We start from the raw sequence: 18432 nt of genomic DNA, 5'->3' as shown, positions 1-18432 counted from the left end.
GAACAAACACTCTAGCAATGATTACTATCAGAATATAGAGCTTTTTTTGTTTGTTTTTGCATTTTTTAGCATTTTTTTGAGGGCCTCCTAGCTATAAACATTAAATGCCTGAATGGAGAATTTATGTCATATGTGTCTGAGCAAATCGATGTTACGTGATACGTCATGACGACGTACGATGATAAGAGCGAGCAAATCGGCTATTTTCGTCCTAAATTCCTGTTGACAATAAATGGAGAATTTACGTCATAATGTGTTGTACGATGATAAGAGCGCCCCTCACTTCACACCGGTGTGATTTTTTTTACAGAAACAGATCACTACTTTAATTATCATAGGCCAACATGATCCGAGTCTTGAGGTCAAATCTGGTACCATATGGGTAAATAAATGGTGCATTTATATTTATTTATATAGCGCCTTGGGTCTGTTCACCACCACCTGCCTTCAGTTCATAACCGTCTCCAAGAGATTATAAACCGCCACCACTCAGGATGTGTTCCATTTTAATTAGCCTGTGTATGTTTTCTTTCATATTTATTACTCAGTAAAGCACAGAAGTGTAAAAAATATACCACTATTTTCAGTAGGATGTTTTTGTCGAGTGACACGTCATTTTGCATAAATAAAGGTGCATAAATTAAGCTTAAAGGCAGTGTAAGTGTAACTCTCCATGCTCTTTAATAAACAGAAAATACATTTTCAGGTGGGTTGCCTCCAACCAATTTCAATCTTGTTTATCCTGTGTATGTCCTTTGTGAGTTCTCTCTCCTGATTGGATACAATTCATGGTATCCCGTCCTGAACATGTGTTTTTTGTTTACTAATGAGCTGGAGAGACGGGGTGACCCCTGTTACTATAGGTAGGTAACGATTCACTTAACTCACCATGCAATTCAAATCACGATATTAGGTTCACAATACAATTTTTCACAATTATATAAACCCAATTATTTTTCCAGACAAATGACTGAAACATCTTTATTATTATTCTCTTGCATGCTTCCTTAATATGTAAAAAAAAAAATCCTAGAATAGATGTAGACCTATTTGACAGTGCAGAAACATAATTGCCTTCCTTGATTGCATTAACGAGCATCAGCTGGTCACAATCTAAACACACAATCTAATTTCACTAAAAATCCCTTGAATATGATTATGGATTACTGCACATTATAATTCACTACCCCTGCCCCCCCCCCCTTTTTTTATATTGTGGCCTGTTTGTATCAATATATCACGGTATACGATATATCGCTACATGCCTACCTGTTACTGAACAGACTCTATAGCAATGGTCGCCATCGGCATATAGAGCTATATTATGTTTTCTCTCTGATCAAAGACGCATCACTATGATAGTCACAGCTGCTTGTTTTATGAGTCAAGACCAACGTGTGAGCGAGGTGCCAACCATGGCGTGGGCTCAGCTGGTTTCCATTATTCTGTCATCATAGTTTTGTATTTAAATGCAGTGGGCCACGGAGCAAGGCGAAATCAATACTCACTGACTACATTCCATGATGGTTAATGGCGTTGTTGATATCCCACCACAATGAACACAGACCTTTGAAAGGTCTTATGGGTAGTTATAAATACTGCACTTTACTAGAGCCTCAACATGTACAAAGATTGTATCCTCCATGACATGTTTGGAAAGTTGTTTTATTGTTTAGAATGAAATGAATCACTTTCATCTAATTCCGGATATCTACATTATTTTTTGCATGACAAAGTATATAGGGCTTATAAGTGGTTAACATGGCTAGTTGACTACCATTATGATTTGTATCAATGTTGACACCCTTTTCGATCCTGCTTTGCTTATCAATCCGATTCCATATTGGCAGCTGTTGGCAAATTGGTTCCTCCAATCAGGGGCACTATATCACTTTCATTTACTTTCCGCATACATTGAAAGGTAGAGTATGTTTCTTCATCCTATATGCAACATTGAAGCAATATGCACATGCAAGCCATTCAATTCATACTACTTGTATTACCGGTATAGTTGGCAAGAAATTATTAAAACGACATGTATTTGGACCAGTAATTGATTTCATTTCAATGACATGACTCTCATCAGGTCCCACTAGAATCGACAAGAGAATTGATAAGACAAGCCCAAAACCTTACTGAATTCCTGATTCTCAATAACGTCTAAATCGATTAATTTTGTCCGATTCCGATTCTTGATCATCATTATGATAGAATGATGTAATTGTTTGAAATGCTACTTTTGTTTTTACTAGGGTGAGCCACCTAGTGGGTGCGGTCCCTTCACTGATACTCAATCCACAGTGAGAACTTGCAAAATAGCACACCAATAGTGGAAGTTGACTTGTCCGCTAACGTCACAGTTGATTGCACTGATAGGGAAATAATTAATGACCAATTTTCTCAAATCCAGAATTCCATCCATTTGCACATATTCAGCTAAAATGGGGCCCAAAGACTTGCAGTATCAAGTTTAACTCCAATAATAATAAACTCTCTAGGTTCACAACTGTGACTGCATTGGGGTGGGTGTGGGGGGTGTGGGGATTATAGCAAAGCCAACACGGCCCTGGGTCCTTCTAATGACAAGTAGAACGTGTGCATTCAACACAATATTGTAAAAATGTTGCAGTAACACTTTCTACTTCTTAGATGTACCATGACAGGACTTTCAGAGGGTTTGTTATGAAAGCCCTTGTTTTCCCAGTCTGAGTGTGTTTTAAGTGGTGTGTTTGTGTCTGAGAGATGTGGTGGGAGTCGAGGCCCTTATGGCCGTGGGGTCATTTCTGTTTTATGTTCAACCAGACTTGGGTGTGTAGAGCTCATTGTATCCATGAGAGACAGGGATGCATGGGAGAGGACTTCTTTGACTTGCTTGTCCAAAATCAATCATGTTTAGTCATCCTTCTCCTCTATCCAGGTCCATCTCGGAGCCACTTGTTTGTGACTCATAGTCCTCTCCGAAAGATTCCTCAGCTCATTTGACAGTAAAATTGACATGGTGGAACCATCCTCTGTTCTATTGTGAAAGAGGTTCTTCATATATGCGGTATTTGCACAGCCCAATTATTATGAACCCATGGTGGAATTCAGGTCCTACAGTTTATCTCAAGGTTTGACCTTGGCTTTTTCAAACAAATCCTCTAAGTGGAGTCAGTCATCATTTGGAACTGAAACAGCCCAACATATGTTGCCTCAGTGAAGTGTGAAAAGACTAGCAGTTGTGGCCAAACCACCATACATACCACAGCTAAGACTGCACATTTATGATTGATTATATCAACCACAAATACATTTATTCAATGTACAGAAGCCATTTAGGCCTAAGTGGTCCTACGCATAGAGCATTTCTCTTACTTAACCATTACCTGTTCATAAAACATATCTGTCGCAACATTAAGCTCGCTACTTAACCCATTCTGACCTGAGATCAGATTCATACGAGGTTTCCACTGGACACACACTGGTCTGATGAACCCATTCTGACCTGAGATCAGATTCTAAAAATGTCAGTCGTTCTTCGATTTAAAAAAAAATAGCAGACCTACAAGCTCGTAGCGCGCCACTCGGTGGCGCGCTATGAGCTTGTAGATCTGCTATTTTTCAATAGCTAAAGCATAACATGATGCCAACACCAAAATGGGTTCCCGTTCAGAATGGGTTAACAATGTCTTGGCAGGATAAACTGGCTTTAGTCTCTGACTTCCTGCCATTTCCTCTCTGGTTTGGCGTCTACATTGTTTATGTTCGACGATGATGTGCACAATGTCAACATGGCTCCATGCCAGATGGCAGAAATACACAGCATATGAAATAGGTAGGAACTCTCATTGACCTCCCTTGAGTTACACTGATATCATAACACTACGTTATGACTTCTTATTACACCACATTAGAGACCCAATGATGCCTGAAACACTTCAAATACAGATGATGAATCAGTCTTCATTTAATTTGTAATGTTCAAAAATGGATTGCAGCAGTGCACCAGCAGCTACCTGTGTTTATCCTATAAAAAAACACTTTGTAATGCTAATAGTGCAATGTGAACGCTGCTTCGCGCTTCATAAGGGCCATTATCCTCCTCCTGCCGCAGACTGAAATGAACGCTTAATTTTCCATGAAGACAAACATGTACTCAGGCTGTCGTCATTCATCATCACTGATTGTGGTCTGACGAAACACTTAGAAAGCAGCTTCATAACAACAATGCTTATTTAGAAGCATTAATCTTAAAACCCTACTAGTTAGACAATTATTTTCCATGTACAGTTGTACACCAAATATCTATGCCAAAAATGTATTCTATCTATGCCAAAATGATAAATTTGGCATTTAACCATGCACTTAAACCCTGTATGTACTTCGTTGTTCCGGTATCTCTCAGGGGTCTGTACTTGGCCTGCTTCCTTTTTCCCCTCTACAACCAAATACACTACTCTGATACATTAGCGAATTCACGGACTCATGATGAATGAGCATTGAGCACCCATCCTTTGATGAAAATAGAACTTTTAACAACCCTTTAATGATAGAATTGTACAAATTTGCTTTTTTTTTTTAATTGCTAGAAATCTGATAACAAAATATGTTCCTGCTCTGATATAAATGTTAATGTAAATACAAGTCTCGAGTAGAGGACCTCTGAGGTTTCCTACTAATAAATAGTGAAACCATTACGTTGTTAACTGTACCAGTTGACAGTGTCATCTGTTATCATGAGGTACTGCACATGTCACACAGGGACAATGTGCACCTGGGGCTGTAACGAGGAGAACATAATTGTCCTTCATGACCAATTGACCATCAAGTTACATATCCTTGCATTTTCATGTGGGATAATACTTAAGCAGACTCGAACCTGTGTGAGTTCTAACATTTCCATAATGAGAACAACATGGGTATAATGCTGGGAAAACATTCAGTACACTGTGTATTACAGTAAATTATACAGTATAATAAAGAGATGACAGAAGCCCGGGATGAAAAAGTATTGAACCTACATCCTTTCCTGTGACATATAAAGAACACAGTATAGTATATGATGAATGCATTTGCTGACTTGACCTTTGACCGCAGTGGAAATTAGTCTCACTTCATTTTGACATCCTTTTTCAAAACATTATATTTTGTCATTGTATTCCTTTTTATATATGGCAGGAGAATGTGGAGAAACAGGAAACCGAGGGCAGAGAGAGAATATATGAATACACTCAGAAGTCTGACTCCAACTTGGGTCTAACTGGCTCACAGAGAGCAAAATGGTAACTATGGCAACCCTATTTAGCCATACTTGATGTTGATGGTTTATGTCACTGGTTCTCAACATGGGGTCTGGGGACGCCCCCGGGGCCTTGAGGGATGCCTTTCAGGGACCTCCAGCTAAATGATTGATAGTTAGGAATGGACTGTGGTCTGTAACTCAGAGTGTGTACAGTACACTGTACAGATGGACTTAATTTAACACTTTTTACGGTGTACTGTAGATTGGGGGTCCCAGAGAAAAATGTTATCAAATAGCGGTCCATGGCCAATTGCATATCAAACCGGGGTCCTAAACTTTAATCAAATTACAGATGTCAAAATACAGGAGCATCTCCACACCACACACACACACACACACACACACACACACACACACACACACAGTCTCTCTCACACACACACACACACACACACACACACACACACAGTCTCACACACACCGCCACCAGAACAGTCCAGTGCATCTGGCAGAGGATTTACGAGTGCAGGCCCTCCAGTGTGTCTCGTCTCCGGGGATGAGAACCTAATACCTCCCTGTATCCCCTCGTCACGCTTGGACAGACGTGCTCACTGTACCGTGAGACACAGCATATGCAATTTCACTGTTTGGGTTGGCAGCCAGGACTAAACCTGCCCGTGTCTTCGAGGACAGACTACCGGGTGGAAGGAAAAGGCTATAAGCATCAGAGGAAAAGGCTGAGAGGCATCTGAAACAGTCCCCTGGCTGCTAGTGGCTGCTGTGACGGAGCTGAGAATTCTGTACCGTTGTACGCATTCCACTCCTTTGCTCCTTTGACTCTGTTAAATGCAGTCAACTTCAGGTCATATTCATAAATGTGGTCAATGGTCATGGCCAATCTCTGTTTACGTAGTAAGGTCTCCTGTCCAGATGACGTTAAATACTTCGGCTAATGTCAGAGCGGTGCTTTAAAAAAGACATTTACCGTTTCAGTTTTTGAAATTGTTTGATGACCTACGTCTCAATACGCCTTCCACAGGTTTTGAAGTGCCACTGCCAATGCCATGTCCTTCAAAATGTAAAAAAAGACATTCAAACATAGCAAAAAAAATAACAGATATACAATATACAAGCTATGCTTTGTGAGCTTGTAGATTTTGATTTACTATTTCCAAAAGATACATCATACAACTAAGTATAAAATAGGGCATAAACTTAAATGGCAGCATCCTGGGAAAATTAATTTTGTATTATAAATCAGACCTGTCTGAAGTTAGTGGTGCAACAGCGCCCCCTGTTGGTACCCTAAACATAGGGACACAGGCACACAGCCAGGGACGGACAAAGCTGGGCATTGGAGTGGCTGCATCCTATGGTTGCACCACTCAATAATACTGTCCTACTCGCTTGTTATTTTCCAGGCTTTGCCAACACTGACAACTAATCGATTCATGCCAATAAAGTATCCTGAACTCTGGAATAAAAGGCCAAGATGGCTTAGCACAATCCATCTTGTCTTCTTGTGAGAAATGAATACGAGTCAGCAGGGAGCTAAATTCTTTTAAGCGCCTCCATGTGCGAGTTCTCTTTCTATATTTAGGTGCTCCTCCTGCATCCTTCACATACATGATCCCTCTGGAGTGTCTGGCAACATGTTTTTCCCATAGTCCTATGTATACATGTGTCCCGGACTCCCGGGTCATCTTTATTTGTCATGTGGGCACTCTCATATCAACCCTGTGGTTCCCAGACACAAGTGGAATGGTGTGACCAACAGGAGCAGGCATGATTGTAAGAAGAATGGAGCATAAAGCCTAGTGCAGGCCGAAGATTTGCAGCAGGTTGAAAGTGGTTTAGGAAGGGAACGGTATTGGCATGCATTCTGATGTGATAAGGCATGGATACAGTGAGTTGTGAGGCCATATATTCATGAATTCAGCAATAGAACGCTGCAGGGAATAATCACAATAGTCAGAATCTCCCCTTAATTATTTTATACTACGGTATCTCGAATGCAATGCATTTATTCGCTTACAATGACATGCACAAAACAGGGATGCCAGGTAGTGCTAGCCATTGTCAATACATCTATGACACTTTCAAGAATCAAGAATCGATGAAGTTGGTTGATGAAGCTTGGTTCAGTTTGGAGTATGTCATATTGGATAAATTGTATCTGTTGTTTATCAAATGTTTTCTCACTGTACATCCTCTCCAGAGTACGGTGATGGAAAATGTCAAACCACAACTTGTCAGTTGCGGTTACCATAGAAATCTGATGTTATTCACTATACATATTAACCACATGGACTCTGGCATCCCAATCTGGGGCAAACACTCAGTGGTAACAATACAACAGCCAATACAATACAAGCTCACGAAGCGCTGTTCTGTGATGAGTAGTGAGCTTATAGATCAACTATTTTCTGCAAAACAACTTAGTTTTGAGGGAAGAAAGAAGCGGACCTGGGGCAGTGGTGGCCTAAGGGTTAAGAGGAGCGCCATTGTTGCCGAAAGGTTGCCGGTTCGATTCCCCGGACGGGCAGGAAAAATCTGGGTTGGGAAGTGATTGTCATCACTCACCCAACACCGCTGAAGTGCCCTTGAGCAAGGCACTGAACCCCCAACAGTGGAGCTGCTTAGTGCCAACAGTATAAGACTGTGGTTGTACTGGTCAGCTCCCAGGTTTTAATGTGTGTGTCTGTCTGTGTGTCTCTACTGTATGTGCAGGGCGTTGCTGAAAATGAGCACTTGTGCTCATCTACTGTCCTGGGTAAATAAAAAATTAAAAACTATAGTATAGAGCCCTACCATGACGAAGTACAGTAAGTATAATATAGGGTTTTCTAACTTTAACCATGTAATAATTTATCCATTTTGCAGATCAAGAGGTTACTTTGAGTTGAATCTGACAGGTTGTTTAAGGAGTATACCACTGCATAGCATAGCCATATCTATAGACATATACAAATACAGATATGATATGATGATAAAAGTGGAATGCTTATACATTTACATTAATGTAGTTGGGGCATAGAGCAACCTGTGTACTTTTGAATGCATGATGAGGTGAAATTTTACACGACCCGGAGTAAAGCCATATGCTTTCTGGATGTTCCAAGATAACTCACATCTCTCCGGCACTCCAGCCAACATGTACATAACCTACATGACCAGATCACAGAGGATCCATTTTAAGAGCACTTTCAAAATGGCAATGCATTCTCACAGAGATATACGGATAGCTGTATATGCTACAGCGCATGAAACTGGAAACACTGACCCCAAATGCATAAATTGTAAGATAGTGTCATACATGCTTCTATTAAAAAAATGATAGGGCTTCACCTTAATGGTCGATTCTGCATTTTCTCAGAGTAGAGCTTGGTTGATAAATCTCTGTTCTTGGAATATTTGTTCCGAGAGAGAGAGAGAGAGAGAGAGAGAGAGAGAGAGAGAGAGAGAGAGATCATTTTCGCTGACCATGCCAACATTTTTTTGGACTCAGGGCATTTCCCACTTTACTAGGAGCAACGCCAAGCCTAACGGCAGAAACAGAACCTTAAATCCCGATATTTATCACCCACACAAGGATTGATTAGTTGCCAGACTCCTATCATTCTAAAACATCATGCAGTACTTTGCAGTTTGTACAGTTTGGGTTTTATAAATGTTATCGTGTGACAACAATCTTAAAACAAACCATTACCCAAATCCAAACATAACAATTTTTCAATTTACTGCACATTTTCAGATGTCAAACTGGGCCCTAGAAGTCCATTTCTTGAAATTTGTTCCATTTTCAAAAAACATATAATGAATTAGAACGGATATTGATCTCCTTCATAAATATCAGGAAACACATTTTAGAAAGGGCAAATACCCAAAATGATATATCCCCTTAATTGGAAACACCTAATTTGGAAAGAGTCATCGTGGTAGCTGCCGGATTTCACCATAACTCATCAGCTGCTTTTACTATTAAGAAAACCAGTTAGGTTGTGAGAAGGTCATAATATTATTGGAATTTACCGTAATAATAAGTATAATGGGCTAGTGCGTAAGTAATGTAGCCTAAACTCCACTTCAGAAGGAATACTTTGTACAGTACAATTGGAATCGATTGGATAATCCAGATTCCTTTAATACGTCAAATTACAGAGCCATCCTTCTTCTAATCACTGCAGTCTTGGAGAGTGCATTTAATCCAGACAGCCACAGTAGCCTGTATGGTGGATCATTGTTTGTAATGCCATGGTAGAGTGAAGGGGGAGGAATGCTGTTATTGATTCCGCCAGTGTTAGGATTAGTTAGACTGCAGAAGGCCTAAAGTGGCTGTAGTTGGCAGACAGTATACTGCTGCAGGGCGGCAAAATGGGATGGAAAAATAGCCAGCTGCTGAGGTATGCTGGGAGCTTTCCTGTAGCTTCTTGGTTGTATTCTCTACAGTATGTAGTCTTCTATACGCATAAGCCTGGCATTACACACCAACACCTTGCCAAGTGATATAACTTATTTTCTACTCATTAGTATATCGTTGCTGTCCGGAAGACAGATGTTTTACATCCGTGTGTTGGTTCAAACCCTTGAAAAGTATTAAAAACCTCCTAACTCCACTTGAGCTGCATGTCTTTTCATTTCCATTAGGTGATTTCTTCCAGACAAGCAGAGATACCTGCATCCTGCTCTGGGACACAATTCTGTTAAGATGTCCTCCGTCTTTCTCACTTCATTAATATAAATTTCCATCCTTTCCTCTTTGTGTTTGGGAATGTGCATGGTCAGGCTTTCTTTGTATTCATCTATATATTCCTTGCATACTGTATGACTGACTGTACATGACTGTATGTAAGTGTAAGTGTTGTTATCTGCAGCTGATGTATGTTCTTGGACTAGAGTGTCCCAAGCTCCCTGCTGCACTTGAGAATAAAAGTTGTGTGGGGGGATGGCTAATTTATCCTGTGTGCATCGAATAGCTCACTGTAAAATCATATAATACACATTAATCCTGCGTCTTAACTGAACTCTCATAGGCTAGTATAAATACATCAATATATAGTGATCAGTGTTGGGTGCAACAGCGCTATTAATAACGGCGTTATGTAACAGGGCTTCTTTTATTGATAACGGAATTACCTAACGAGTTAGTTTTGCAATGTAGTAGTTAGTTACTTAGTTACGTTTCCAAAAAAGTAATCCCGTTACTATAATGTGTCCCTGTTCATTTTGTTGGGAAGATTAAAAAATGATAAAGCCCCGACTGCCCGGAGTCTATTTCTCCTTCCTTTGTGTTAATTAATTTCCAATGCGTGATGTACTATACATCCTGCAAGTTCACTCAAGAAATAAAACTATTGTTACAAGTAGCCTTTACTTTGAAGAGGAAGAGGAAATCTGTTTCGGTTGTTTGTAGCCAACCATGATGACAGAAGCAGTGCATGGTGGACTGGTGGTGGTGTCGTGGTGATGGATTAAACACAACATGCTTTTAGCCAAAGTTCATAAAAACAATGCGTCTTTGACTTAAACAATATAGGCTACACACTTTGGAATTACGTTAAACATGGTAGATCCTCCATGGCGGCGTTGTATAAGTTTCACGCTAGTATCATTCATCATCAACAACAGCTGCCCCCCCCCCAAAATAACATGAACAGGTTAGAGGATACTCATTCTACAGTACTACAGTACAGTATTCTTATAAACTTTCTAGTTCATATGTGGTCGTGAGGAGCTGTTGTTCATGCGCGCCGCAGTGTGCGGCGTGGAGAGGGCATCATGCGCACTGGCTGGTTGGAGCACAACAGCCTCATTAGTATGGCATATTGTCTGTAGGGGCACTCTTGATTTTCTGTCCAGTCCTAGTGTAGTATAGGCTGGCGATTGTGGCGAATTATATTCGTTAATAAAGAGAGAGCTGTAAAGGGGATATTGTCTATGGTCGGTATGGTGCATGTCATTCTTGTTTTTAACCATAGAGTTAATTAATATGGGCTGTGATGTGATAAGTATGTAACCAACTTGCGCAAGCATTGACATTTTTTATGGGCAGTAATCCAGTAACCTAACGACATTACTTACGAAAGTAACGATGCCCAACACTGATAACGATAAAACAATGATACGATATAAAACCAGTAGTGATATTAAAGCTTTCAAGTTTCAAAATGTAAGCATATATTAATGTTTTGTATCACTTCAGTTAGTTTCACTACTTTTCAGGGCAAATAGTGCATTATTTTTCAACAAAATGCTTGGGTACCAACATTTTTGGACACAATTGTATGTGTAGCCTTGTTTTAATGTTTTTATTTTGTCTTGTATCTTGTATGATTCCTTGTACTTTATGTTGTCTTCTTCAAAGAAACTAGAGACTGCTGGTGTTGAATGTCCATGGAGTATTGTATTGAATAAAAGACAAGGACATTTCCATTTGAATTAAATAGTCACTGTCAAAGTTCTTCCAGTTCTCAGAATGGCAGGAAGGCTATCAAAATACAATACTTGGTTAAAATGCCTACTGCATTTCACATGATTCTGTGAAAGGTCATTTTGGTACGACTACACACCACAAAGCAGATATTTATAGATTTGTAGTCTACAGTTGTATGCCCTTCTTTCTCAATGCGGCGAGAATTTAACTTCAACAATTGGACAGATTTACTTTTTAAGACATTAAACAGATGTCCAAAGTTTAACTGTAAATGTAGACAGATCACCTCAAAATGTTACTGTTCATTTGTCTCCCTTCACCACATAATAAATGACTCGTTAATCTCAATATAATCAACATTAATGTTATTTAGAGTATGGGTTCAACAGGCTACTGGATCACGTACTGTACATTGTCAAGTTCCAAATACACCTTATCTCATCTCTGTCCTGCTTAGGTTAATCCAGTTTGAGTTGATGTACAGCAGATAGCAGCCTTCTTATCATGTATAGGGGTTAATACAGCATTAATGGAAATATATGATCAAGACAGAGGTTGCCCCCGACATGGGCTGTGGAGATAAAAGCTGCCATTGTATAATGTGATGAATGTGTTTGCCTGCACCACTCTACTACTGTGCCAGTGAGTGTACCATGCCAGACACAGAGGAGGAGGAGGAGGAGAGGAGATGACAACAGTATGAAAGTATTTCCGTTTGGCTCGACAGTATTTTCTTCTGAAGCGCCGCAGACCTTCTCTTCACTATTCTGTCCAGTGTCCACCCATGTTTATTGAAATGTAACAAGGCCAACAGCAGTCATGGCAGGAGAAGGCTGTCAGGGACTGTTTGACCAAGACTCCCCATTCTGCTTGTCATACATACAAAGATAAATGGATGTCTGATGGTCTTTTCTCAGATAACAGGACCAAGCTATAACACACCCACTCACACTCACACACTAAACATGGAAGTTCAAATCACAAGAAATAAACAAGCCATGTTGATTGTTGATTTTTTAACACCATGCACAAAGACAATGAATGTGAGATTTGATGGGAATTATCATCTCTCTTTTTACTCAGCTGCTAAAACATGACATTTCTAGTACTAGAAATATAAGTGCTTCAGTGACTGATGACAGCATGTATACACAGAGAACATGGTGTTTGTGTGGGCTGTCTGCTAACCCCTATGTCACTCTCACCCACACACACACCATCTCCCTTGTCCTAAAGAAAAGACCACAGCAGGAATGAAATTAGAGAGGGGACCTACAGCATAGTACTGTTCTGTCCTGGGATGGTCATGACAGTGATGAGTATATTTCATGTAAACATGTTCAGAATAATCTAGATACCAGTTCAATCTGATTGAGGTTATATTTGGGACACCTCAAGAAGGCGCAGCAGCGACTGTACTTTCTGAGGCGCCTTAAAATTTTTGGCTTAAGTACAAAAGGACTAGTGAACTTTTATCGCTGTATAATTGAAAGTGTCTTAACTGGCTGTATCACAGTGTGGTACGGTAACACGACCGCTCAGGATTGCAATAGGTTGCAGAGGACCATTAAAACAGCAGCTAAAATCATCGGCACTACAGAATTACCCAGTCTCCATAACATCTACACCACTCGCTGTATGAAAAAAGCCCATAACATCATGGAAGACAGTAAAGACACCAGCCACCCCGCAAATACCCTGTTCAAACTACTCCCTTCCAAAAAACGCTACCAGAGCATCAAATCTCGTACCACCCGTCTCAGTAACAGTTTCTACCCTCAGGCAGTCAGGCTTTTTCTTGCACTATAGATGTTTGTTTATGTCCTGTGTATGTAAGACTGAGAGTGCTCTGAGCAAAACAAATTTCATTGTATGTATACTCTGTATCTATACAAATGACAAATAAACCTGAACCTGAACGTTTATATAGATTCTCTGTATATCACAAATACACAACCAAAAACCAAATTTCACACTCCACAGACTATGTTTTGCACCCTGTCTGTGTCTGTTTGTGAACAGCTAATCTCCCCTGTTGACCTGATTGACGTGAAACTGTGCACACACCCTCCCTTTTTCTACTCAGCCTGTGTCTCATAGGAGGGCTGTGGGTGGGCACTTCAGACACCCATCTACCAGTGGCATCATCGTTTATCATCACGAGAATGATGACATCATGGTGACTTTTCAGGAATAGAAAGCCTGCCGTTTCTATTAGCTTGGATTCTCCATCGATTATGTCACTGGTACAAGGGTTTCTGAACTGCGCACAACCCTCCTATGAGACAGACTGAGTAGATTTGGTTTTTGACATTGTATTTATTTATTTATTAGTGAGGACCTATTATATGAAGATAGGTTGAAAAGTGATGAAGTCGTCGTTTAAGTGGTTAGTAAATGAGATTAGGTGTTTACATTCTTTGGTATCAGGTTTGTCTCAGGACATCTCAGTAATAACTTTAGGGTCCCCAAAAATCAGGATACGATAATATTAATGATTATCAGGACGTCTCACTACAGGAAATAGCAAACCATACTGTTTACATGTGGCAATACTAAGTGTTATTGGACTAACGTGAAAGCACAAAGACCCAGAGAGTGAAGAGTACTGCTGGATGCCGCTGAGGCTTTAAAAATACACACATTGAGGATGAATGAGGAATTCACAGATTGAACTTGAACTTTCACAAATGTTACGAACGTGCTGTTCTGACAGGTTTACTTGTGTTGTTGCCACTGTGTTTGTGTGTGTTTGTTTAATATGTAGCACGCATGAGGGTGACAGAGAGAGAGCAAGACAGAGAGAGAAGTCAGAGAACTAGAAAAAGTGCTCCTCTGAGCTGCTTTTTGGAGCAGGTCAAGAACGTTTGTGATGTTTGGACAAAATGGGTAGGAGTAATATAAAGATAATTTTCCTTTTTACTATTGTGTTTCACATAAGTCGGCCTCCTGGTGGCCTGGTGGAGAGAGAGAGAGATGGAGAGAGATGGAGAGAGAGAGAGAGAGAGAGAGCAGATGAGGGAGAGAGAATTAGAACAGTGGGTGGTCTGGTTCTACTGGTGCCTTCTCCGTGTTCACTCATATTAAGTGTGACCCAATTACATTAAGTGCTACAATGTGACGAGGGAGCAAAGTGTTCCACTGCACTACTAAAAAAATACACTGTACAAACAAACAAGCCAGTTCAACAGGACCCTCCTCTTGCATCACACATCTGCAAGGCTGTTACGAGGGTGGCCAGTGTGTTCCTTTGAGTGGACGTCGTGGCTCAAGCACTTTCATCTAATCTAAAACATTACAGGCTTTCACTCAAATGTCACTCCAGCTCCAGCACTGTATAATACTAGAATTTGGTTAAAAAACACACATTGACTGAAGAGGGGACAGAATGACCCCTCTCTATCCCCTTGACTATGTGTCTCTTTCGTGTATGCAACAAGCTACTAATTGAGATGAATGCTCTGAATCTTTCGATTCAGACACTCCTCCTTTTTGATGTTCAGTCTCTGCGTATTTTACAAGCTAACAAGACATGGCATGTGTCCGTCGCAGGCCAAAGTAAACCATATCGTTCTGTACAAGTCAAGTCGGGCAGAGTCTAAACTCACAGCAAGTGCCCTGATCTCTGGCCAGCAGGCGGTTCCCACACAATGTCTCCAAGGCCCACTTGCCAAACTGTATTTTACTACTGGCAGCTAGAAGAACATGCCTGGATATCCTCAAGGGGGCAACAGGTCCTTGGTGCCCAGCCAAAAGTGCACTGAGTAGGGCTGAGACAGTCCACTGAGGTGCTTGAGATGAACTGCCAGGGCTGTACAGAGTTATGACAGCTGGAGTGGTGGTACTGTAGGTACTGTAGAGTTTTACTGACAGATGTGAATTACAGATGGTGGCTGCACACACGATGTGATCTGATAAGTTAGGAAAAGATGCTTCAAAATCAATGATTCCCAGAAGAAGACAGTTCAACGGAAAATCAAGATGTCATACTTTATTTTGCTGGCTGGTGCAGCTTGGAAAAATGTATTCTTCAAAACTGTAAATCTGAAAACTCTCCCTCTCGAGTTAACTTCCCATTGTAGGCCTGAAAAGATTGTATACAAATAATACAATGTAAGGAGGAACCCAGCAACATTTGAGAAAATATGGGGTTCCTTGTCTTTATTACCATCATTGCGTCCTGGTAACAAAATGGGTCATTCTATCATCGTGTTTTCATTTATACAGAACTTGTGTGGGTACTGGGTGGGGTATTTTATGTTTTTTTGCTTTTGTTGTCCTGTCTTTGTTTTTTGCATCATTGTGGGGGGAAAAAAGATTTGTATGACCCGTTTGTCTAAGTAAAAATATCTTAAAAAAAGAAACGAAAATGAAGATGTCACCTCACTATGCCGTATGCATTTCTCTGCAAGACAATCACACACTCACTTGTTCTGATTGACATTCCACCACACAATGCATGTGTATTGTAATAAAATACACATGCATTTAGGCACATTGAGAAAGAAAGAAAGAAAGAAAGAGACGAAGGAATAGGCCTACATAGAGACATACAGTAGATGGCTGTTTTTTCAAAGCCCAAAACCTCTAGCAAAAAGGAAATAGCAAATTCACTCATCGAATTATTGAAGTCACATACACATAGGCTACTGTTCCCTGTTACAACTCACATACCTCCAATGACAGATACAACACAGCTTACAAACTGTACTAGATTCACATCAGCATTCAATTCCAGAGCCACAAACAGTTACTGAACATGTTTCATTGCCACCCAGTCATTGGGTCCCAAAATGACAGTACTAGTACACCAGCTTGAATCAGACTAGTATACACACAGCATACAACACAAGCAGCAGCAGCAGCAGCAAAGAAGCAAAAAACAAGTTCCTACCTTGAGCCGTCTTCTACTTGACTCCATCAGTTGTGTAAGTGATGCCAGGGTCGAACTTGGAAGCCATGGATAGAGAGATAGAGCCTCCGTCTCTTCAGTTCATGATGAGCCCTCCAGCGGCGTCTCCAGTCATCTCCATCCTCCATACATCTGGCTAGCTGGCCAGTACTTTCCTCCCAGTATCAATGGCTGCCACTGACCACCCTCATTCTCTTGGCTGAATGGACTCAGGGCTGAGAAGAAGCTGAGCTTGGGGTCTGGGGTCATCACCCTGGCTCGTGTACCTGACTACCTGTGGAGCAGGTTGAGAGAGCCACCATAAGCTTTAAGTAAGTAAGGTAAGTAAGGTAGAAAGAAAGAAAGTGAGCTGACCAAGAGCCACATAGCCTACAGGGCTGGACTGGGTCAAGAATTCGGCCCAGACATTTGGCCCAGACCAGCCCACCACAACCGGCAAGCAGATAGTCTGCTGTATACTCCCGTGTCACAATCACAACAACACAGCCTAGTATACATGATAGTGTCCATATACGGAATGTTAGTTTTATAATTAAAAATAATAATACATTATTTTTTGGAAGGAATGTGGGGACTTGCCTGCCCTGGACTAGAGTAGGCATTGAAATAAATTGTGTAATTCAGGTTGTAATGGTGTGTTCACACAGGCAGATGAAACGATGCAAAGATGTACATGTTGTGAGTTGATTTGGAGCAGCCACATGCATCACTGCGTCTTTGCAACGTCATGTCGCTGGCTTCTATTGACAATGAATGGTAGACTGCAATGTGCATCGTTTAAAGCTGCTATAAGCAATATTGTTTCGGGTAAATCACTCCAAAAAATGAATTTGTCTCGACACATCTGACACATTGTCTGCATTCAAAGATTTTCCTAGACGCTTTGTCATTGGTTGATTTGCCTGTCTACTTCCTATCTTGGCAATGACAAAGCTTCTAGGAAATGTGGCCCCTATAGATGTGTCACAGAGACTACATTTTTTGACATATTATTGCTTATAGCTTTAATCTGGCCGCAATAAAACACTTGGTAATGGTAAACACTTTAGAATGAAGTTTCATACAAGGATTTGCTGTGACACCCCAAACAAAACATTGTGTCTGTATTAGCCCTGAAACATGACTGCCATGATGATTATCATGACAGTCATGAAGTAACTGCACCCTGTTTTTGGCGCTCGCTGCATTTACAAGATTTCCGTATATATAAACATTCAGATTTCAAATATAAAGTACTGACAATTTGTCCCACGGGTGTTAGTTAGTAGCAGCTCCAGCGATTAGAATTGCTGCATCCCGCGTTGTTTAATAAAAAGCATTTTTGTCCGAGCGCCCCGGCTACTTTTTTCAAACGGGGTTCGTTTGGGAAATCCACAGTTGCACACCGGGAGCGCACTCACCTATTAGTCTGTATTGGCAGGGCGGTCAGAGTACCTATATCGAACACACCGAGTGCCACCCTCCTCCCGACCGATAGGGGCGCGTAGTTGAAAGCCAATGGGAAAATAACAGCTCGGATAAAAATGCTTTTTATTAAACAACGCGGGATGCAGAAATTCTAATCGCTGGAGCTGCTACTAACTAACACCCGTGGGACAAATTTGTAGTACTTTATATTTGAAATCTGAATGTTTATATATACGGAAATCTTGTAAATGCAGCGTTCGCCAAAAACAGGGTGCAGTTACTTCAAAATACGAGAGTCATGAATCATGGCTGTGTCTGTACTCTGTATATTATTCTAATATATAGGACCCATGCACACACACAGCACTTCAAGCACCTTTGCTTCACCCTCCTCCCCTCACTCTCACACGCGCACGTTAATGCGTAGCATACTGTAGGTAGCTAACTCACCTGCACAAT

This window comes from Protomyctophum bolini, assembly GCF_963924005.1.
Source record: "Protomyctophum bolini genome assembly, chromosome: 3".
Lineage (NCBI taxonomy): Eukaryota > Metazoa > Chordata > Actinopteri > Myctophiformes > Myctophidae > Protomyctophum > Protomyctophum bolini.
Note: the sequence above shows the minus strand (reverse complement) of the source record.